Genomic DNA, 19,085 nt, shown 5'->3' with positions numbered 1-19,085 from the left:
ACCCCGAGGCGCAACTTTTCTACTACAGTCAAACATTAAAACAGAATTAGTAATCTTATTCTTGATTTTTTTTTTTAAATGATATGAGACCATGTGTTAATCACAAAGATTATTATTTATTTAACACATAAACCTTAGGCTTGGATCAGGCTGATTAGAAAAATAAGTACTAACCAAATATACCGTATAATAAGGGACTCATTAATAACTGATTTTAAAAAATGACATACAATTATGTTGTGCTAAAATAAGTTAACAAAATTATTAATGAACACAATTTAAGTGCAAATGAAAATACAGCTTCACCACTTTAGTCATATTTTTTGCGCTTAGGAAACTTCTCTTCTGTTTGTTTGATGTTGTCATTGCTGCCACAAGTGGTGGAAAAGTGTATTACAACAGAGTACCACTTCAGCCCATACAGAACCACAGCTGAGAAACAGATATTTTATGGCCCTATGGTTAAAAAACACTGGTTTAAAGCAGTGCAGTGCTGTTTTTTTAATGCCTTCACATTTTGAAAATGCAATCAAAACAACAATGAAAACCATTATTTTACAAGAAAATGTTTAAATGTTGACATTTACATTAATTGTAGCAATAATGTTTTGTTTCATCCAACACAAAACTGAGATGGAGGCATTTTTGGGGTTTTTTTGCAATTAATTTTGTTTGTTCAGCCTGTTAAACATTTCCAAATTATTGAGTGACCCCCGGAAAAGTAAAAAGCTCAAAAAAACAGTGCTCATAATATCTTTAGTTGTAAGAACATATTACAAACAATATAACAAGTAGCTCAACCAAGAATGGCTTTGCTTTGGGAATAAAGGCTTCAGGCCCCTTTAAAGATAAAGGAATTATAATCCATCAAAGTGATCTTAAAAATCAAGTAAATTGAAGACTCTGCATTGTTTTTTATAAAATACCAAAGCAAATAAGGCAACAAATCACCTTGAGCCATTATGCATTAACTACGAACCTTCAAGGATGTGACCCTTGAGCCAAACAGGAAGTATCATTTCTTTACCACCTACATCAGACATAAATGTCATTTGGTGGAAAATATGGATACCACATTGCGTCATTCCATTCCCTTCCAGACAGAATCCACTAGAATCCTTGTGAGGGGAAGAAGTGATGTAAAACAAATATTTTTAGAATTCTGTGCAGGCACAGCCAGGGGAAGCTTACTCATCGGGAGAAGAGGAAGCTCCATCTGCTGCCAAGTTACGCTACACCATCATCATCATCACCATCATCATGAAACAGGAATGAAAGTGCGAGCAAATTAAAGGGGATTAAATACACAGAGGAGAGTGGCATTACGCTATTAAGACCACTTAAAAGCAGGCTTGAACAAAGGGCAAAGACATCGACATCCTCCTCCATGTTGGCCTCGGACTTAATCATATGTGTCTTACTATTTACTATTTTATATGTTGACATGGCCACCATGACAACAACAATAATTAAAGCTGCGAGCAGCGTTGAACAGGCCCTCGCCCCTGTTGCACCGCGTTGCATCACGTGCGTCAGCCGGCATGCATGACGCTTGTAATGATGCACATTTTGGGACAAACCCCAAAATATAACATTTTTCGTCATACCTGACCCGCCTGCAAAATATGGGGACTTTTTTGCATTAAGGGCTTAAACTTGCTAATAGAATAAAATCACATTAAGTTAAAAAAAGAAAAAAAAGAAACAAAGCCACTTCAGACTGTCATCATCATTTGTAGCAATTAAGATCAAGATTTGAACTTGTGAAATCATGTTTTGTGGCGAACCATCAAGATCAAAGTTTGGTGGCATGCCACACCCACATCCTGTCATTTGCAAAACATATTTTGGAATGTATCACCACCCATCAGTTAAAGTTAAAGTACCAATGATAGTCACACACACACTAGGTGTGGCGAAATTATTCTCTGCATTTGACCCATCACCCTTGATCACCCCCTGGGAGGTGAGGGGAGCAGTGAGCAGCAGCGGTGGCCGCGCCCGGGAATCATTTTTGGTGATTTAACCCCCAATTCCAACCCTTGATGCTGAGTGCCAAGCAGGAAGGTAATGGGTCCCATTTTTATAGTCTTTGGTATGACTCGTATTATGACTACTATCCGTCTCTGATCACCTAAAGTGCAATAATGGCAGGTTGGTGAAGGCGTGGGGCAGTTTTCGCCGCTAGGCTTCACCCATTACAAGTAGTGACTGGAGATGTCCGATAATGGCTTTTTTGCCGATATCCGATATTCCGATATTGTCCAACTCTTTTAATTACCGATTCCGATATCAACCGATACCGATATATACAGTCGTGGAATTAACACATTATTATGCCTCATTTTGTTGTGATGCCCCGCTGGATGCATTAAACAATGTAACTTTACCATGAATTGATTAACATGGACCCCGACTTAAACAAGTTGAAAAACTCATTGGGGTGTTACCATTTAGTGGTCAATTGTACGGAATATGTACTGTACTGTGCAATCTACTAATACAAGTTTCAATCAATCAATCAAAAACAAGGTTTTCCAAAATAAGAGAACAACTTCAACTCCAGTTATGGAAAAAAGTGCCAACATGGCACTGCCATATTTATTATTGAAGTCACAAAGTGCTTTTTTTTTTTTAACATGCCTCAAAACAGCTTGGAATTTGGAACATGCTCCCCCTGAGATGATCCTGATCCCCACTACAACTATAGGAAATACTTTGACTTTCACAAAGTGCTTTTTTTTTTTTTTTAAACATGCCTCAAAACAACAGCTACAAAAACAATGAAGGCACACAGCTTCAGTCCAGAGTATACTAGAGCAGTGTTTTTCAATCTTTTCTGAGCCAAGGCACACTTTTTTCATTGAAAAAATCCCAAGGCACACCACTAGCAGAAAACATTAAAAAATTAAACTCAGTAGCCGATATTGACAATAAAAAGTTGTTCTCCCAATTGTTGGATATGAATTCAAAGCATAACCAAGCATGCATCAATGTAGCTCTTATCTCAAATTAGATGTACTATCACGACCTGTCACATCACGCCGTGACTTATTTTGAGTTTTTGGGTGTTTTCCTCTGTGTAGTGTTTTAGTTCTTGTCTTGTGCTCCTATTTTGGTGGCTTTTTCTTTTTTTTTGGTATTTTCCTGTCACAGTTTCATGTCTTCCTTGAATGCTATTCCCCGCACATTCTTTGTTTTCGCAATCAAGACTATTTAAGTTGTGCAGACGCAATCCTTCTTTGTGGGGACATTGTTGATTGTCATGTCATGTACGGATGTATTTTGTGGACGCCATCTGCTCCACACGCTGTAAATATTTGCTGTCGCCCAGAATTCTGTTTTTGTTTACTTTGCAGCCAGTTCAGTTTTACTTTTGTTTTGCTTCAATGCCTTTTCTTAGCGGCACTCGCCTTGTGTTTATTTTTAGTTTAAGTGTTAGATACCTTTTTACCTATACGCTGCCTCCCACATATTGTAATCATGACAAACCATGTTCCCAACATCTACAAAGCAATTAGCTACCTGCTGCCACCTACTGATATGGAAGAATATTACATGGTTACTCTGCCGGGCTCTAGACAGCACAGACACTCAACAACGGCACATTTGCGGATTATAATTACCGGTTTGCAAAAAATATTTTTAACCCAATTAGGTGAAATTACATAATCTCCCACGGCACACCAGACTGTATCTCACGCCACACTAGTGTGCCGCGGCACAGTGGTTGAAAAACACTGTACTAGAGCATACTTGCCAACCTTGAGATCTCTGAATTTGGGAGATGGGGGGGGGGGGGTTCGTGGGGTTGAGGTAGGCGGAGTTGGGGGGTCGGGGTTTGGTGGTAGCAGGGGTGGAAGGGGGGGTATATTGTAGCGTCCCGGAAGAGTTAGTGCTGCAAGGGGTTCTGAGTATTTGTTCTGTTTTGTTTATGTTGTGTTACGGTGCGGATCTTCTCCCAAAATGTGTTTGTCATTCTTGTTAGGTGTGGGTTCACAGTGTGGCGCATATTTGTCCATCCATCCATCCATCTTCTTCTGCTTATCCGAGGTCGGGTCGCGGGGGCAGCAGCCTAAGCAGGGAAGCCCAGACTTCCCTCTCCCTAGCCACTTGGTCCAGCTCTTACCGGGGGATCTCGAGGCGTTCCCAGGCCAGCCGGGAGACATAGTCTTCCCAACGTGTCCTGGGTCTTCCCCGTGGCCTCCTACCGGTCGGACGTGCCCTAAATACCTCCCTAGGGAGGCATTCGGGTGGCATCCTGACCAGATGGCCGAACCACCTCATCTGGCTCCTCTCCATGTGGAGGAGCAGCGGCTTTACTTTGAGCTCCCCCCGGATGGCAGAGCTTCTCACCCTATCTCTAAGGGAGAGCCCCGCGCATATTTGTAACAGTGTTAAAGTTGTTTATACGGCCACCCTTAGTGTGACCTATATGGCTGTTGCATAAAGCCGTAGATATTATGTGACTGGGCCGGCATGCAAAGGGAGTGCCTTTAAGGTTTATTGGCGCTACGTTTTAAAAAGTCATACATTTTACTTTGTGAAACCGATACCGATAATCTTGAAACTGATACCGATAATTTCCGATATTACATTTTAAAGCATTTATCGGCAGTCCCTAGCACTGACCCATCGGGCACTTCAGGGTGTCATCATCATCATTTCTACCAAATACGATCAAGAGCTGAATTTGTGGGGCCGACTTATTAACCTTTCGTGTATTGCGGCGAATCATCGGAGCAATGTTTGGCGCCATGCCCCGCCCACATCTTATGGCGTAGGCCAAATGTATTCGCAATTGATATATCGCCTACATATGTAGTAGCTGTCGTTTTAAACGTGACTCATTTGGCCAAAGTCCTGAAGAGAAGTTTGTTCAAGTAAGATGAAAACCAAGATGGCTGACTTCCTGTTTGTTTTCAAGTGCTTTTATGTGTGTCCGTCAAGAAAGACGTCTTCTGCGATTTTCGTGTCGATACGTGAAACTGGGAGTAGGAGTTATTTTTTTATGAATAATTTTAAAGGTGGCGCTAGAGAGACAATTTTGAAATTTCATTTTCGGGACCTACAAAATATACAATTTTTCGCCATACCTGACACGTCTGCAAAATATGGGGACTTTTCATCCATGATAAGGGGACTCAAAAAGGCGTCCAAACGTATGGAAGAAAAAACACAGCAATTTAAACAGGGCCCCTGCGGGACTTGCTTCGCTGCTCAGGCCCCAAGATGACCAGAAAGACTTTTGCCTCCCCTCCCACAGGGGGCGCCGTGCCTCCGAGATCGTCTAACTACATTAAGTAAATACACTAAGTGTTCAGTTTCGAGGGTCACTGAAGGGGTGTCACTCTCTGCTATTTGTCTTCTGCACAGTCTCAGGCCTACAAGCACCGCGCCCCCCGTCATTTCAACGCCAGTGTGACGGCGATGCGAGGCGACACATTCTGAGCGTCCCCCCCTCCAGGGGGTCACAGGGGGTGGCCCTTTCCTGCCTTGAGACAGCTATGAGGGAGGCTCTCCTGACCGTTACGTAATCCCTGGACAGAGACGTAAACAATCATTTGCAGCCCGTTTAGTCGGCTGAGCGCCCATTTGACCGCTCAAGGAGGTTCTCTGGATGCTAGTAAGAGAGAAAAGGCTGGAAATAAATAAATTAAATGAAAACATTTTTTTTTTTTTAGATTTCACAATATTTGGACCAGAAAATTGAGGGTTCCTGGTTCGAATCCAGCTTTTGCCATCCTAGTCACTGCCGTTGTGTCCTTGGGCAAGACACTTCACCCACCATTCTCCCCGTGCCACACACACTGGTGTAACTATTTGTAGCTTTAATGTTGAGAACGGGTTTCTCAATGTTAAAGTGCGAAATAAATATAACTCACTTTACTTCACAATTGTTGATGATATTTTGAAAACATTTTTTATTAAATAAGTATTTAAATATAGTTTAATGCAATATTCAATCTATTTTACATGATTTAAAATTTTTTTAATATTTTATGAACATTATTTAGAATTACTGTTTTAATTCAGTTGGATTCCATTTTTAAATTCAAATTTAAAAAAAAACTTCTTTTTTTTTAAATTAAATTAATTTCAAAATAACATTTTGGAACTTTTGTCTTTTAATTATTTGGAAATGATTAAGAATGATTGTTTTACATAATTCATAGTACAATAAAAATGTTGACATTTTTAACAATTGTTAAATAAAATTATTGTTTTTACATGTAAATGTAACCCTGATTAAATTACATTTATTAATTACATTTTAACATTTTGAAACTTTCATTTTTTAAATAAAATATAATTACAATATAAATGATCTTAAATGTCATGTTTTTTTATGTTTTAATTAAATTATATTACAATTAGATTTTCAAAAAAATCATTTTGAATAAAAAAAATTTAAAAAAAGTACATTGAATGATTTGCCCTGTTTAAATTAAATAGAATTAAATGAGATCAAATGAAATGCCCTCTCATTGAATATCATGTGATAGCATGTGGCCAGGACCCCAGGTTTGATTCCCGCCATACACCAACATAGGGGATGTGAGTAAACTCCCAGGTGGAACTGCTTTGAATTCAGACTATCTTACATCTTATGACAACTCAATTACAGCATTTTTCCTGGGAAAATCTCTCAAAGTCAATTGCGGGAAGTTGTGGGATGGCGAGGAGTGTTCGTTGACTCATTTCTTTAGTGAATAGTAAATCTAAACAGCTATACAAGCTGTACACTGACTACTCTTAAGTACAACCTAGTGTACTTTCTAAGTATATTATCCCTTGACAGGATATACAATTGGTTATGAAATCAATTTAAACCTAGCTGGCGACCACAATGTGCTCCTCGGGTCACATTCTCGCTTTTCACCCAATAAGGAGAACCCACGAGGATGTCGGACCTTGAACAAGCTGGTGCAAACCGGTCCGTGGTCCACAAAGACAAAGAAGGAGTGACTCATTGGGATATTCCAAGGTTGCTAAAAACAGGAGCTGTTGCTAAAAATGCTTGGAAGTCCTTCTCCTCTCTTCCTCTGGCCTTTCTTCTGCCAGACCAAGAAGGAAAATAAACTCATAGTTCCAGCGAATTTCCTTCCCACTGCGTGTCACTCGACAACGCCGCTCTACCTTTCACAGCTCCTACTTCCTGTCCACGCTGTCACTTCCTACGGAGGGCTGAAAGTCGGGGAGGCGATGAACAATGAAGACGGCGTTTGTCTTTGAGTCATATTCAGGAAGCAGTCTGTCTCTTTACGGTGGATAATATTTACTCCGCACGTCTTTGCTGGTCAAGTGTGAGTCAGGAGCATAACGCCGCTGAAATGGAACCTACTGGAAAGTATACGCTACTCTGCGGGTATTTATGGATATCAAATATCCCCGTTTTCTGGTCATGCTTCCTGTCATTGTTACAGGGGGAACCTTAAGAAGTCACAAACAATTTAACGTATTGGCAAAGAGTGTGACGATAACCATAGAACTAGAAAGGACGCTTACTGATGTGACATGCGAATCATCATCACCGCTTTTAACAGACCTGTGGCATGCCTCTCAACATTGGCTTTTAAAAATGACTGATATTTGACAGAAAACAAGGTAAAATGAGGAAAATTACATGCGTGCTTTTATTCTGAAGGCCTGACCTCTTAGGTTACAGGACGTGTCACGCTAATGTAACCCAAGGGGTTGCAGTGCTGACTGGAAGTTGGGAGGTTTTAGGGAAAAAAATACAAATGAAAATACTGGAAACTAATAATTAGATGATCATTTGAAACATTTTCAATTAAAAAATGTATTTCATAAAACATGTTTTTCAATCAAATTAAGTGTCCTTATAAATATTTCTATTTAACAAGATTTTTAAAAATGAAATCAAAAATTTTATAAAATATTTTTTATATTTATTGTTTTAATAGAATAAGCTTATATTTTTTTTAATTTAAAATATTTAATTACAACAACAACAAATTAAATGTCATATTTTACACCATTTTTTTTAAATAAAATATTTTTTTAACCTAAATAATTTCTATTGTTTCAATGGAATTAGTTTTGACTTTTTAAAAATTTCAAACTTGCATTTTTTTAAATCAAATAATTTTTTTAATAAAATAAAATGACATTATAAATATAACGATAACCATACAACCAGAATTGTAGTACATTTAAACAAACCTGTCTGCTCACTGTTATGTGTGTGCTGCTTTTTAGGGGAGTTATTTCACTGACCTGTCATCATTTAAATGTCTGAAATGTAGATAGATAGATAGATAGATAGATAGTACTTTATTGATTCCTTCAGCAGAGTTCCCTCAGGAAAGTTTAAATTGCAGCAGCAGTGTACAGAATTGAGATTGAATTTAAAAAGTAAAAACTAAATAATGGGGAATAATAATGGAAATAAAATAGAAAAATATTACAATAAGAATAAAAATAAAAAGCAACAATAAGAATAAAACTATAACAGTAAAAATAAGAATGTAACATGTATGAAGTCTGCGATGAGGTGGCGACTTGTCCAGGGTGTACCCCGCCTTCCGCCCGATTGTAGCTGAGATAGGCTCCAACGACCCCCGCGACCCCAAAAGAGACAAGCGGTAGAAAATGGATGGATGGGCATGTATGAAGTCTGCCGAGCAACAAGACGTACACATTATCGTATATTTAACGTTATTTTTCAAATTACATACAATTTTTTTTATAAAAATAATTTTTAACTATTTTTTTGATTTAATTAGATATTTTTGTAAAAAATAAAATAAAAAAATAAAAAAAAATTTTTTTATTTTTGAATTATATTTTAAATATTTATATTTTACATGATTTTTTTTAAATTTAAATAAATATTTTATGAAAATAATGTATAATTATTGTTTAATTGAATTTAACTAGATTTAGAAACACGTTTAAACATTTTAATAGTTTTTTCAAATGAAAGTATTTTCAAAAATAACTTTGGAATTTTATATTTCACTTACATTTTTAAAGTAAATTGTTTTTAATAAAAATTATTTTGAATATTGTTTTAATTAAATTTGATTCACATTTTGAAATTTGAAATTTAAAAACTACATTATAAATACAACGATAACCACAGAGGTCCGTGTACCTTCCGTTCATTCTATTTCCAATTCTGAAACGCAAATCAAAAAATAAAATTAGGGCTGTTTTTAAATTTTTATTATATATGGCAGATTTTAAAACAAACAAAAAAGGGTTGATTTTCATTCAAATATTGCCATAAAATTGGATTTTGTGCTGTTTACCTTTTATGGATTTAAATTTTTCCAGATAAACACAAAAATCGATAAAATTTCATCCACAATGCAAAAATGCGTGGTTATTTGTTTGATGACAAATTGACCTGGAAGCGTTATTTTAGATTTTCCTTTGCGTTTAGCATGTTTTTAGGTAGCATATTTGTTCAGCAGGCGTCCTATTGTCATTTAAAAAAAGTTTCATTAGACAACTTTTGTTTCAGAAATGAAAATAGAAAAAATGGTCCAAAATTTGTTTTTTTGATTTGCATTTAAGAATTGCAAATAAAATAAACGGAATGATGGCTTCCTGTCACTTGCAATATGTTGAAATAGATTGTTGTGTGTGTGCTGCTTCTTAGGAGGGCCTTTTCACTGACGTGGGGGCCTGTCATTTAAATGTCTGAAATGTATGAAATCTGCCTAGCAACAAGACTAACACCCTTGTACAAATTTTACAAGTGAGTTAAGAATGTTTTAGTTTTGCTTTCTTGTCTTGAAGCTAATTTAAATGTAATTCCACAAGGTTAACGTATTTTTACACCTGGATGACAGCTTTAAAACTAGCCTCTAGAGCTAATGCAGGTGAGCTAATTAAGTACTAAAAAGAGGAAGCACGCGAGCGCAGATCTCTTCTTCAACACTTAAAGTGCGCTTCTTACTGCAAAGACGTCCGAATGGAATAATCCCGTGTGTCTGAGGGGATCATATGCTAATCCAGGGGCATTTCCATGGCCTTAAAGGGCAGACACAAGTTAGTCTAGACATGGCCTTAAAGGAAGCTCCCGGTTTGTGGAGGTCAGCAAGATGCACACCAGAGAGGAACACTTCCATGGAGCTTTTTTGACAGGACTCCATCATGTTCTCACAAACACACGCACATGACTCTCATTAAATCGTGCATGCACGTTCAAAATGGACAAAGTTGTAAAAAGAAGTCAACTTTGGCTGCAGGAATGTGTTTTTCTCTCAAAGTAAAGAATTTTCTGCATTTGGGCTGAGGTCAGCAAAAAGTCCACCATCTGCTTTTGTCCTGCTCAACATGGCTGAGAGTTTCCTCAAGAGAGAATCCTCAATCCCCATAGAGGAGACAACAGCGTGCGGTTGCAACTGTCCACCACAAGAGGGCGCCATGATTAACAGCGAAAGCAATACAAGACAGGGATGCAAGAACGCAAGACTGAGCTTTAAATAAGACATGCATCACTTTATACTGATTTATAGAGCTAACATCAACAGCAATATATAAACATGATATAAGTATTAAGTAAACAAAAAAGAAGGAAAATAGATATATAAGTAATGGTTTGAATAATGGTAAATCCAAAGGAAAAGGAGAAACACAACCACAACAAATAAATTCAATACAATTAGATAGATTAATTTGATACAATGAACTAAACAAAATAACAAAGGTCGAATCAATTAATTCGATTAATTTAACACAACAATATTAATAAAATAATTAATATAATTACTATATTTATTATTTGTATTAATTACATTTAATCTTATTTTATTTTACTTGATTAATTAATACATTTTGTGTTTCTACTGCATTCCACCCTTACTGTATGCTACATTTATTTGCACAACTTTAAACAGATGTGCATGTTTAATATTAGTTTGTTGTTCTTGTTGCATTTAATACAAATATTTCAATTCAAATTAATAAGTGATCGTTTTACTGATAGTCAAGAAAAAGTAAAAACCCATAAAACTAAAATAAGTTGAATAAAATCTATTTAATAAAATAAACAATATAATGTATTATTATCATTAATACATTTTATTATTTTTAATGTAATTGTTTGATTTAATTTAACTTAACCATGAGTCTGTTGCTACGGCATTCGACCCTTGAAAATTGTTGTTTTGTTCCTTTAACTGCAAACTATCCTGGTTTTGTAAAAAAAAATTTAATTAATAACATTTTATAAAAATATTTCAATTTAAATTAATAAGTGAGCGTTTTACTGATAGTCAAGCGGCAGCCAAAAAAAAAGGAAAATGACATAAAACTAAAATAAGTTGAATAAAATAAATGTAATCAAGTTAATCAAATAAACAATATAATGTATTATTATCATTATTACATTTTATTATTTTTTATTTAATTATTAGATTGAATTTAATTTAACAATGAGTCTGTTGTCACTGCATTCAACCTATGAAAATTGTTGTTTTGCTGCTTTAACTGCAAACTATCCTGGTTTGTACATTTTTTTAAATTAATAACATTTTATAAAAATATTTCAATTTAAATTAATAAGTGAGCGTTTTACTGACAGTCAAGCGGCAGCCAAAAAAAAGGAAAATGACATAAAACTAAAATAAGTTGAATAAAATACATTTAATCAAGTTAATAAAATAAACAATATAATTCATTATTACATTTTATTATTTTTTATTTAATTATTTGATCTAATTTAATTCAACCATGAGTCTGCTGTTACTGCATTCGACATATGAAAATTGTTGTTTTTTTGCTTTAACTGCAAACTATCCTGGTTTTGTAATTTTTTTTAAATTAATAACATTTAATAAAAACATTTCAATACAATAAAAAAAACGACCGTTTGACAGAGAAATATAACACAATGAAATACTTTGAATAAAACAGATTAAAAAATGCAATAAAATAAAATTAATCAAACAAAATGCTATCAATCAATCAATCAATCAATGTTTATTTATATAGCCCTAAATCACAAGTGTCTCAAAGGGCTGCACAAGCCACAACGACATCCTCGGTATAGCCCACATAAGGGCAAGGAAAAACTCACCCCAGTGGGACGTCGATGTGAATGACTATGAGAAACCTTGGAGAGGACCGCATATGTGGGTAACCCCCCCCCCCCCCCCCTCTAGGGAGACCGAATGCAATGGATGTCGGGTGGGTCTGACATAATATTGTGAGAGTCCAGTCCATAGTGGATCCAGCATAACAGTAAGCTATGACCAAATGTTATTTAATTAAAAAATAACCATTAGTGTTCCACCCTTTCTGTAAATTACATTTGTTTGCAAGACTTTAAATAGTTGGCCACTTTTAACATTAGTACAATTGTTGTTGTTTTATTGGTTTTACTGGAAACTATCCACAGTTTGTAAAAAAATGTAAAATAACAAAAGTTCAGAACAGGGAACGGTCCGTAATATCATCAAAAGTTTCAGAGAATCTGGAGAAATCACTGTACGTAAGCAATGATATTAAAGACTGCATCAAAAAGCGACATCGGCGTGTAAAGGATATCACCACATTGGCTCAGGAACACTTTGGAAAAACACTGTCAGTAACAACAGTTTGTCGCTACATCTGTAAGTGCAAGTACATCTGTAACTCTAGTATGCAAAGCGAAAGAAAAAGCGATTAGAAATCCCTCATTTACATTATAATCACAGCCATTTCTAAAAAATAAAATAAAAACATTTAAAAAATGAACAATAGCGTCACAGTGGCTTGTGCGATATTTTCCACAAAGATAAAATAAGTCATATTTTAGGTTAATTTAATAGTTAAAACAAATTTAAATAATGGATCCCATATTCCAATATTTGTTATATATCAGTTTGTACATTTTTGAAAAATAACAAAAGTTCACAACAGGGACTAAATATTTTTTTTAATGTATTTTTGCAGTATTCTGGAGTGAGGAGGCCTGTTAAGTCAAGCAGACGTTGGCCATGTGGGCTGAACTTTGACCCCAGGCACACACACACACACACACACACACACACACACACACACACACACACACACACACACACACACACACACACACACACGGCTATTACTGAGAGTAGTATTCCCCGAGCAGAGCGGAAGCTGTTTACTCGCTGTCCTACTTTCTGTCCCGGGACAATCTGGCCATTGTGCGCCTGCAGCCATCCACCAATTGGCCTTTGCTTGAACATTAAGAACACGGACGCTGTGCAGACGCGCTTCACACGCAATGCACCAGCTTTGCTTTTAACCAAACAAAGTCTGGCTTTTAAATAAGAAATGAAGCTCGAACTAGAAATGATTACATTGATGGAAGAATTGATTGAGGGGTGTGACCCAAAACTGAGAGTGAAGATGTTGAGAGTGAAGATGTTGACAAAGTGGCTGCTGCTTGGAACAAAGCAGGAAGACATTCCTGACAGTCCAAACTTGGGAGGCTTGGAAGTTGCGGGGGGCCCTCAGGGTACATGGAGGGGGTGTCCTGGGGTGGGGCGTCAGATTGGACCACCTGTTCCCCCATGAGGCGCACACACACACACACACACACACACACACACACACACACACACACATTCTTGTATGTGTACCTTCTTGAGACCTCCGAAAAATGCCTACCTCTTTAGGACCACCCTTTCTAGGTATATAAAGATTTGTATTTACAACATTAATAATATATACAAAACTATGCAAATATAAAAAAGTAAGCTTTTAGTAAATTTATTTATTTATTTTTTGTTTCCATCCCTCCATTTTCTACCGCTTTTTCCATTTCGGGGTCGCGGGCGGTGCTGGAGCCTATCTTGTAATCGTTTTTTAATCTTCATTATTTACTTCTAGTTATTACAGTATGTCTCTATAATCTATATACATACATATATATATTTTTTTTAATGAATTTTGGCCAAAGGGGGCGCATTTTAATTTCTAACACACACTTGTTATTTCATATGGTGACCAGAGAAGGAGCACTTCAAATTTTTACACACAATTGTTATTTCTTATGTTGACCAGAGGGGGAGCACTTTTAAAACCGACACACAGTCAATTTGAAAAATCCACCCTTTTTGGGACCACATAGATTTCACCACCAGGGCTTCAAATAAGACATTCTCTATTAGACCATGATTTCAGTTGAACTTGTTCACCGGTCCTCACATGGAAGGTACTTTTCCTTGTTGGTATCCCAAGAAGAGTAGAAATACAAGAACACACACACACACACACACACACACACACACACACACACACACACACACACACACACACATAAATTCTTGTATTTGTTACCATCTTGCGACCTCCAAATAATGCCTACCTCTTTAGGACCACCCTTTGTAGATGTATAAAGATTTGTATTTACAACATTAATAATATATACATACTATGCAAATATAAAAAAGCTTGTGAAAAATGAGTTGAAATTTCACAAGAAAAAGGTCAAAAACTTAGAATTTTGGCAGTGTTATAATAAAAATCATAATTTTACTCAACGCAAGTCAAAATTTTACAAGAAAAACTGAACATTTGTGCAACATTATGATAAAAGTGGGAAATTTTACTCAATAACAGTCGCAATTTTACAAGAAAAGCTTACAATTTTGGCTATTTTATGAAAAGAGTAGTAATTTTACTCGACATGAGTCACAATTTTATTTAAAAAAAACCTTTAAAATGTTGGCAATATTGTAAACATAATCGTAATTTACTTGGCAAAATTATGGCACAAGTCATAATTTTACTCAAAAAATTTCACTATTTCACAAGAACAACAAAAAAATTGGCAATATTGTGTCAGAATTTTACATGGCAAATGTCGCCATTTTGCATTAAAAAGTAATAATTTTACATAAAAAAGCAGTAGGAAATGGATGGATGGAAGTAATAATTGTACGAGAAAATATTGCAAAAATTACAGAAACAGAAAGAAGATGAGAAATTGTTCCCAATTTTATAAGGAAAAAAGTCGACACATTGTGAGAAAAAACTGCTTTTAGTTAATTTAATTTTTTTTTTCAATTGTTTTGTTTGTAATTGGTTTTTAATCTTCATTATTTACTTCAAGTTATTACAGTATGTCTCTATATACATACATATATATATATATTTTTTTTAATTAATTTTGGCCAAACATTTGGCCAACATTTTAATTTCTTACACACACTTGTTATTACATATGTTGGCCAGAGGGGGGCCACTTGACATTTTTTACACACACTTGTTATTTCATATGTTGACCAGAGGGGGAGCACTTTTAAAACCGACACACAGTCAATTTGAAAAATCCCTCCTTTTTGGGACCACCCTAATTTTGATAGATTTCACCACCAAGGGTGCTAATTGGGGATGTCCGATAATGGCTTTTTTGCCGATATCCGATATTCCGATACTGTCCAACTCTTAATTACCGATACCGATATCAACCGATACCGATATATACAGTCGTGGAATTAACACATTATGCCTAATTTGGACAACCAGGTATGGTGAAGATAAGGTCCTTTTTTTAAATACAGATAATAAAAAAAACGATGCCGATAATTTCCGATATAACATTTTAAAGCATTTATCGGAATATTATCGGACATATCTAGTGCTAATGAGACATTCTCTATTTGATGCAATGGTTTTCCGTATTGGGACCATGATTTATGTCCTAACTTGTTCACCGGTCCTCATATGGAAGGCACTTTTCCTTGTTGATGTCTCAAGAAGGGTGGAAATACAAGAACACACACACACACACACACACACACATTCTTGTCCTTTATCCCTGCACACGTGCTTACATTCCCTCTCCCTGAGCCGTGTGGAAGTCAACAGGAGGCTCTTTAACGCTCGTGCACACTTTCACTGCTACGTGAAACGCTACACTGTGCACGACTCCATGCACACGCTGCGGTCTCATGCACAGTAGTGATTCGGTATGTGGGAATAAACGTGTCACGTCATCCATATGCCGCGGTTTTTAGGCCGCACTTTATATGACTCAAAGGTCCACGACGACGCAAAAGTGATTTTTAATGAGGCGCTAACAGTCAACTATGTCCTTAAAAGCTGCTAATCTACTATTTCCCTCAAATGTTTGCTCCACCTTTGAGAGAAGAGGTTTTTACATGGAAAAACAAAAAAGCAGGCTTCCCTACACATCTTAAAATACTTAAAATATTTTGATCATTTTGTTGTTCTGCAGTGAATATGCTAACCTTGCATCATGATGCTGTTAAAGTGAGTGTAATGTTAGCACTTTAGCATCTCATAGCTAACGTTGGAGTCCTCTTGTGCCACTCCTCAATCTTACCTTGTTGTGTGTCATGTATGGTAAGTGAGCTATTATGTTGGTTATTATGTTAGAGTTATAGTGTATCTGTAAAAAGTACACAATAGCGCTTCTCGGAGACACAATCACAGCTCATGAGCATTAAAGCTACACACACACAGGTTCCCAGTAGGGCTTCTTAAAACAATGTATATTATCCTGAGAGGCATTTAAAGGGGAACATTGTCACAATTTCAGAAGGGTTAAAACCATTAAAAATCAGTTCCCAGTGGCTTATTTTATTTTTCAAAGTTTTTTTCAAAACTTTACCCATCACGCAATATCCCTAAAAAAAGCTTCAAAGTGCCTGATTTTAACCATCGTTATATACACCCGTCCATTTTCCTGTGACGTCACATAGTGATGCCAACACAAACAAACATGGCGGATAGAACAGCAAGCTATAGCGACATTAGCTCGGATTCAGACTCGGATTTCAGCGGCTTAAGCGATTCAACAGATTACGCATGTATTGAAACGGATGGTTGTAGTGTGGAGGCAGGTAGCGAAAACAAAATTGAAGAAGAAACTGAAGCTATTGAGCCATATCGGTTTGAACCGTATGCAAGCGAAACCGACGAAAACGACACGACAGCCAGCGACACGGGAGAAAGCGAGGACGAATTCGGCGATCGCCTTCTAACCAACGATTGGTATGTGTTTGTTTGACATTAAAGGAAACTAACAACTATGAACTAGGTTTACAGCATATGAAATACATTTGGCAACAACATGCACTTTGAGAGTGCAGACAGCCCAATTTTCATCAATTAATATATTCTGTAGACATACCCTCATCCGCGCTCTTTTCCTGAAAGCTGATCTATCCAGTTTTGGAGTTGATGTCAGCAGGCCAGGGAAGCTAGGGTCGATATTCTTCTCTTGATCATCTTCGGTGGCATAAGGGACGGTGTGAGCCAAGACATCCAGGAGGTTTAGCTCGCTCGTCTGCGGGAACAAACTGCCGCCATTGCTTGCCGTGCTACCGAGGTCCTTTGTCCCTGAATTGCTCACACACTCCGGCAGATTCAATGGGGGTCTGGCGGCAGATTTCTTTGACTTTATGGTTGGAAATGCATCTGCTTTGAGTGTCGCAGGATATCCACACATTCTTGCCATCTCTGTCGTAGCATAGCTTTCGTCGGTAAAGTGTGCGGAACAAACGTCCACTTGCCACTTTCGCATCTTTGGCCCACCTCAACCTCCTCATGCTCTCTCAGGGAGAGCATGTCCCAAAATGACTTTTTAAAACGCCACTGTACGGAGTGGTACACGGACGTAGGGAGAAGTACAGAGCGCCAATAAACCTTAAAGCAGTGGTTCTCAAACTTTTTTTGTCATCCCCCACTTTGGACAAGAGGGAGTTTTCAAGCCCCACCTGCCCCCATCGGCCTAACAGAACGCTAATGCCAAGCTTAACATTTTCAAATTTATTGAACATCAAGTTGTATACATTCAAACTCAATAACATAAAATAACATCAAGTTCAATAATAAATAAAATAACTGTGCAGCTGTGGTATAACTTGCATCAAGTTCAATAATAAATAAAAAAACAATAGGTCCTTATGTCCCATTGCATAAGGACTCCCTTCGGGAGTCCTTTTGCAATGGGCCATTGCGGGCCCTAATAACTTGCATCAAGTTCAATAACAAATCAAAAAGTCTTATAACTTGCATCAAGTTCAGTAACAAATCAAAAAGTGTTATAACTTGCATCAAGTTCAATAATAAATCAAATAACTTGCATCAAGTTCAATAATAAATCAAATAAAAGTGTTATAACTTGCATCAAGTTCAATAATAAATCAAATAACTTGCATCAAGTTCAATAATAAATCAAATAAAAGTGTTATAACTTGCATCAATTTCAATAATAAATCAAATAAAAGTGTTATAACTTGCATCAAGTTCAATAATAAATCAAATAACTTGCATCAAGTTCAATAATAAATCAAATAAAAGTGCCACTTTGCAAAAAAGGAGGAGCTATGCATTTGGCAAGACAGGGCAAGTGACAGCACTTTGCCCCGGGAGAGCCACCTTGCTTCACTGTGAAACAGTACGGCTGTATGATCAGCTCCCATTTCCTCACACAGTGCAGAGAACAGTCGCACTTTCAGTGGTCGTGTTTTGATCAAATTTACCGCGCTCACAACATCTGTTAAAACCTCATTGAGTTCGGGGCTGAGCTGCTTTGACGCCAGTGCTTCCCGGTGAATGACACAGTGTGTCCAACCCTCTTTATTAGAGCCTGCAGCCCGTTTCTTCACCCTGCCATGGTCTATGCGCCATCGCAGCAAAAGCCCACACAGTTTTCCCATTTAAGGTCGTGTTCTTTGAGGAAACTGTCCATTATCTTGAACAGCTCATCAGCAGTGGCTCTATTTTTCATGTATTTGCAAAACAGCAAATCCTCGCAGTGACTCGCCATTCACAAAGCGGACGTATGCGATGAACAGACAGTCTTTATTGCTGTCAGTAGCTTCGTCCACTTGGAAAGCAAAACCACTTTCTTTTCATTTGTCTACTCAAGATCACTTGCAATGTCGCATATACGTCTCGCAATTGTGTCGTTTGACAGTGGGACAGCTTTTCATTTTGCTCCGCTTAGCCCCGCCCCCATTAGTGACTGCTGCTATGTCTGTCAAACGTTCGCTCCTACCTAAAAATTTAAAGCTTACAGGAAAACTAAGTCATTTACATTTATTTATATAGCAGATTTCACAGACAGAATCACAAAGTGATTTACAGTGTGTATAGAAAATGAAAGC

The 19,085-nt window shown here is 36.9% G+C and overlaps 1 protein-coding gene across 1 annotated transcript in view; it reads right to left on the bottom strand.

The window, feature by feature from the left end:
- arhgap23a (Rho GTPase activating protein 23a) overlaps positions 1-19,085 on the bottom strand; it is a 150,335-nt gene that overhangs the window by 123,247 nt on the left and 8,003 nt on the right. The window lies entirely within an intron of this gene.

Source organism: Nerophis lumbriciformis, linkage group LG24 (genome assembly GCF_033978685.3).
Source record: "Nerophis lumbriciformis linkage group LG24, RoL_Nlum_v2.1, whole genome shotgun sequence".
Taxonomy (NCBI): domain Eukaryota; kingdom Metazoa; phylum Chordata; class Actinopteri; order Syngnathiformes; family Syngnathidae; genus Nerophis; species Nerophis lumbriciformis.
This window is presented reverse-complemented; position numbering and strand designations above follow the sequence as displayed.